We start from the raw sequence: 6,417 nt of genomic DNA, 5'->3' as shown, positions 1-6,417 counted from the left end.
CTTCATCATTCATCTCTCAGTTACAATCATTCTCCTAGGACTTCCTACGGCCACAATCAAATTATCCTTGTCCTAATCTACAATTAACATTACAGAATAATTTCCCATCACCTTCTCACTGCCTTCTCTAATATCAACAACCACCCATCTGCTATCTCTACTCGTACTCTCTCCTATCTATCCAACTTTCTTCATTACGTACGTTCCTTACTTCCAAAACACCTTTCCTTTCATTAGAATAAAAGTCATACACCAATCCCATTTCACATCAACTTGTCTCTTGACCTTCCTCACCTTGTTCTTTGGTTCTATTTTCTTTAATCTATACCATTCATATGCTTGCTCATTTCTTCTTTGCAGACATTCCTTGTATGTGTGCTGCACACTTTATCTTGATATTTCCTACAATTCCTTCCATTCCCAGTCTTAGACATTATTCAAGCACAGTTAGATTCTTCCTCACTAAAAAACGCTCATAATTTTTTCAATACTATTTCTTCCTTTACCACTATATTCAACATATCACTCAGTTTAACTTAGTATTTATCATCTGTCCACTTTTAGTTCAGTTTACTTTAAAGACTTCTCTACCGCCCTCCTATTTCTTATTTTCCGCCTTACGACTACTCTAAATATTCCTTAAAATGTATGCGTGCACGCGCTCGCTCGCAGAACAAGGGATCACAAAATGAGATTCAAAAAACCTTTGTTAACACGCAACGTCTTTCACGACAAAAATCAGAAATCGGCGTCATCACCGCTTCCGTCCCTACTCGGTGGATGTCCGCTTCTATAGGATCTCGTCCTCTGAGCTGGAGGAAAGGAGGATCAGGAAAGCAGTGAGGGAGTTCTTTAAGAAGCTCCAAGAATCTAGATGCCAGAATAAGAACAGCAGGAACCAGAACTCGAAGAAAAGGGTCAAAAAGCCAAATAATTTTGAAGGATTCCGGCGATGGCTTCGCCAGCACGACCCGAGGTTCCACAGCTGCAATGGTTGCATGCCAACAGCCATTTTCTTTCAGAACCGGAAACCCAATGAAGTCAGGGTTTCAAAGACCCATCAAAACTGCAAGGGATTTACTGATGACCGGAACAATGGCACATGGAGCCTTAATTCTCTCGAGGAGGGTCACTGTGACTGTGACGAGCCTGCTTTGTGGTGATGCTCCAAAGACATTTTAGAATGAAATCTAAAGAGGAGATCAAACAATAATTTCCATTTCCCTTAAAGAAAAAATCATAGAATTCTGTTCAACAGTTACCTTCATTTTCTTTAGTGGACTCTTTTTTTCTAAAAACGAGAAGATAATATATATACATATGACAAAAAAAATTCAAATAATAGAATCAGTTTAAAGAAGTGCCTTTACTATCAACATTTGATTCTTATTTCTATTCTGGCTCTGGAAAGCGGCTTCTTTTATTCGAGAGGGAAATCTAAACGGAGTGCCCATACGTAGAGTTTTCATCCATCGAGGGCTATTGCTCAGCTGAATAAAACATCATCTTCAAAATATATCAAATCTTAGTCGTCACTAAGTCGAAATTCATGGAAGTGTTCTACGCCTCTGTACCCTATTGAACGCATTCTTCTTCGTAAAGACTCCTATTAGATCATAGCTACTTGCTGGAGACTCCTTCATATTTCGAAGTTGAGTATGTTGTGTTCTAAAATCAAAATAATTTTACATTGCCTGTTTGCCAGGTTTATTGCAACAAGCCTTCTCCTTTATCCGGGACCGAGACACAAATAATACTGGCTAAGACCTTTCCTATGGGTGACGAAGATTTTCGTGGTTGATTTAGTACTCTAGGGTTTCGTCAGCATCAAAAGACCGCTTCTCTAAAGGCATTCACTCAGCATCAATCATAATAGACTACATGAAAGTCATAATTTTTCGGAAATTCAGGTGAATATCGCATAATTCAACAGTTATCTGTTACATGCTGTATATCAAACACACAAGTTTCTTGGCTTTCAAACAACGTCTCATTTATAAACAAATCTGGTAGGAAGGGCGTGTTTGTGTGTGTGTGTGTGTGTGTGTGTGTGTGTGTGTGTGTGTGTGTGTGTGTGTGTGTCACAACAATATAAATGATAAAAAGAAGGAGAGAAATTAAAAGACATAGAAAGTCAGGCAGAGAGAAATAGAATCGCAAGAAAGTTAGAATGGGAAGAGATGTACGTGAAGGAGGGGATGGGGAGAAAGAAAGAAAGAATGTAATAGTAAACAGGAGAGATTGTTAGATGAAGGCTATTAGGGCTAGAAGAGTAGATCAAAAGAATATGAGATGAAAAAGGGGGATGGAAAAGAAAAAGAGGCGAATCTGGAAAAAAAAAGAGGAGAAGGTTAATAAGAAGGACAAGAATAAGTAGAGTTAGGAAAATTATTAGAAAAAAGAGAATGAAGAGAGAAAGAAGAGAAGGAGGATGACAAAGCGTGAAGGAGAAAAAGAGGAGGATCATGAGGAAGGCATATAGGGAGAAGAAGAAGAGGATGAAGGTCCTTAGATGGACATTGAAGAGTGTGAGATCCGATGAGACCTCGAAGACCTCAGCAAATTCGAAGATCCGAAAAACCTCCAAAGAATCGAAAACTGGATTTGATGTTTCAATGACATGTCAGATTTCGATGGCTTTGCGTATGTTTATGTTGGCAATTATTTAAGGACTTAGGGAATGTAAAGCCTCAACAATCTCTAGAACTTAGCAGACTTTGAATGATGATCTTTATAACCACAAATACCAGATCCTGACACCCTTGTGATGATATTTAGTCTTTTCAGTTAATGTTGGTATAAGATTTTCTATTGCTTCCTGAAGCTGTGATATTTCTTCCCGTGTATGTGTGGTGCCGTCGATTGATTAGTGTTTAACCAAGAGCACCTCCAATGGGAGTGATCAGAGATACCCACATAAGGACGATTTGGGAAATAAGAAATCAAGGTATACGCTGCCACCACCCAATCGTCTATATGGATATATCTGACCATAAATGAAAACTGCTCCTTGTTATTCACGTCTGACTCCGTCCCCTTTCCTCAGGTCGTTCGGGGTTGGTTCTGGGTAGCGAAAAGGCCTATGCCCAAGTGGGGTAGTAAAAGAATATAAGTGAAGGTTTTCTATGTGTTAATTATTACACTGAAGCAAAAATATAGTAAGAAAATACAAAAGTATATTATGGTTTTCTCCAACTAGACAATCTATTGATCCTTACAGTATGAAAAATATATGGGTATACGAGATATTTAATAACACAGTTTTTTTTTGCTTATGAGCATCATAAGTAAGGTCACAGGCACGTGGAAAAACGTAGTTATTTACGCTCCAACCTTCCGGTCACTGTATGAGTCTACTTATAATATTGTGTCTACCTTCAACCCCGTATTCTTATTAGAGAACGATCACAGACAGAATTGTACTCTAAGGATCACACTCTCATAGCTAATGTATATATGCGTGATACCGTCTAACTCCTTCCACGCAAAGTGTTTGTGGAGTACACTCCCTTAAACCTTTTTTTTCCTGTTATCGGGATAGTTTTTGGCATCAGATTCAAAACTTAATAATAATAATAACTATCTACCTACTATATCTGCACTATATCATTTAACTCACATATTGACATTTATTTTAATTAATCTTACAGAGCATACACATACCTGTTATCGGGATAGTTTTTGGCATCAGACTAAAATTTTAGCTGCGCACAAAAAAAAACAAAAAACAAGGCGGCTATGTGTTCGTATCTATGGGTAAACTACTAACCTCCCCTGTTGTATTATTTCGTAAAACTTCATTTCGCTTCTCAACACAGCCCCTAGCTGCTACAATCTCTCCCTAAACTATTTCTCTAGTGGAATCCTGAACTGAAAGTTGGGAATTTTTCCTATTACTCTTAAAGTTAATGGTCCTAGTTTACGCCTCCGTCCGAACGTGTCAGTGACGTCACGGGTGGGCGGAGCTACGGTGCGCCCGCTATGTTCGAGAACATTCTAATGTCGTCTCCAAGATTAGTTGAACCAAAATCAGTTGAAATATATTTGTAGCTATCTCCTATTGTATGTTTTTCTTCAATGATTATAGTAAGGCTCTTTGCCAACACATCTTGATGGGCAGACATAGAACAAAATAAATTCATGGTCTATTAAGGCTCTATTTTCTACTTTGCTTCTTGGTTGAATAAAACCGTCACGACGTCCATACTACCCAGTCTCTCAAGTCAACACTCAAATAAATAAATAGATAAATAAAACGAAATTCCAAAAATAATATCCCTTCAAAATTCCTGTCCTTACATATGGTCTGATGATTCTTTCTTAAAACTCAGATTGATTGGTCTGCAATAATAGGGAGATGAGGGTGCTGCGTTCTGCCAAAAACCTCATATGATCCAGTGAGAAATAACCGTACAGGATTATACAAACGAAGAAACAATGCTTGTCTCTCAAACAACACTAGGCTCACTCTGATCATATTTCATTGAATACAAGGCCTGGTCCCCACTCCCATCAATCCCATATTTTGTTATTAATTCCAAAGACACTTTTTCTTCTTCGCCTTGCACACTATAATGGCCTAAAATGTCTTCTTTGGGTTATTTATCAACAATATTTGCTCTCACACAGCTACAGTACACTATGATAATTAATTCACTAAAAGAAATAACATCAAAATAGACTATGCCAGTTGTATTTACCGAAAATCCGAGTTCACCTGTAGAAGTGTGTTCACAGTAATCAGCTGTTGTTGACATATGAAAGAAAACGATACACAGGCAGCAGCTCGAGTTGCGAGCGGTAGATTTAAACTAATTTTTCGAGCAGGACTGGCTCCAGAGGTTTTTATAAAAATGCCGTTTTTATGTTATTTTGCGGAAGATTACAACTCAAGAACATTGGATTACATTGATGAATATGTAAGTTAGCTTATTTCCGTCAACTGCATTATTTAATCAGTTTTGCGAAAAAATATATATTATATAATCAATCAGAAACGAGTTTTAGAGATGCACATGAAATAATTTAGCTCTAATGTTACTATCAGCCTTTTTCGAGAGTTATTCAAATGAATGCTTTGAATTCTTGGGAAACATATATATAACGTAATTAATTTCTTTATTTTTTCCCACCCACCTGACGCATTATTTTCAAGTCGTATACACTTATACAAGTATTTCATTTGTTACACAATACACACAGGTAGAATTTGATAAAGGTTATTACATCGACAATCCAATTATCCCTGTCCTGATCTACAACCAACAACACGGAATGATTTCCCCATCTACTTCTCACTGCCTTCTCTATTATCAACAACAGCCCATCTGCTACCTCTACTCGCACTCTCTCCTGTCTATCCAACTCTCCTCTTGCGTACGTTCCTTACTTCCAAAACACCTTTCTTTTCCTTAGAATGTAAGTCATACACCAATCCCATTTCACATTAACTTGTCTCTTGACCTTCCTCACCTTGCTCTTTGGTTCTATTTTCTTTAATCTATACCATTCATATGCTTGCTCATTTCTTCTTTGCAGACATTCCTTGCATGTGTGCTGCGCACTTTATCTTGATATTTCCCACAATTTCTTCCATTCTCAGTCTCAGACATTATTTAGGCACACTTAAATTGTACCTCACTGAAAAACGCTCATAATTTTTCCTATACTAATTCTTCCTTTCCCACTACATTCAACATGTCACTCAGTTTATCTTAGTATTCATCTTTTGTCCACTTATAATTCAGTTCACTTTAAAGACTTCTCTACCGCCCTCCTATTTCCTATTCTCCACCTTACGACTACTCTAAATATTCTTTAAAATATATGCGAGCGCACACGCAGAACAAGGGATCACAAACTGAGATTCAAAAAACGTTTGTTAACACGCAGCGTCTTTGCTCACACATTTCTTGCCCTTTGGGTTTGAGGATGACTTTCACGACAAAAATTAGAAATCGGCGTCATCACCGTTTCCGACCCTACTCGCTGGATATCCGTTTCCACAGGATCTTTTCCTCGGAGCTGGAAGAACGAAAGATCAAGAAAGCAGTAAGGGATTACTTTAAGAAGCTTGAAGAATGCATATGCCAGGATCATAATAGCAGGACCCACAACTCGAAGAAAGGAGTGAAAAAGTCCAATAACTTTGAAGGATTCCGAAGATGGCTTCGACACCACGACCCGAGGCTCCACAGCTGTAATGGTTGCATGCCAACAGCCGTTTTCTTGCAGAACCTCCAACCCAATGAAGTCAGGGTTTCAAAGACCCATCAAGACTGCAACGGATTTACTGATGACCGGAACAATGACACATAGAGCCTTAATTCTCCCGAGGAGGGTCATTGGGACTGTGAAGAGCCTGCTTTGTGGTAATGCTCCAAAGATATTTTAGAATGAAATCTAAAGAGGAGACCA

Source organism: Oratosquilla oratoria, chromosome 1 (assembly GCF_046742065.1).
Source record: "Oratosquilla oratoria isolate Oo_2021 chromosome 1, ASM4674206v1, whole genome shotgun sequence".
NCBI classification, from domain to species: Eukaryota; Metazoa; Arthropoda; class Malacostraca; order Stomatopoda; family Squillidae; genus Oratosquilla; species Oratosquilla oratoria.
Note: the sequence above shows the minus strand (reverse complement) of the source record.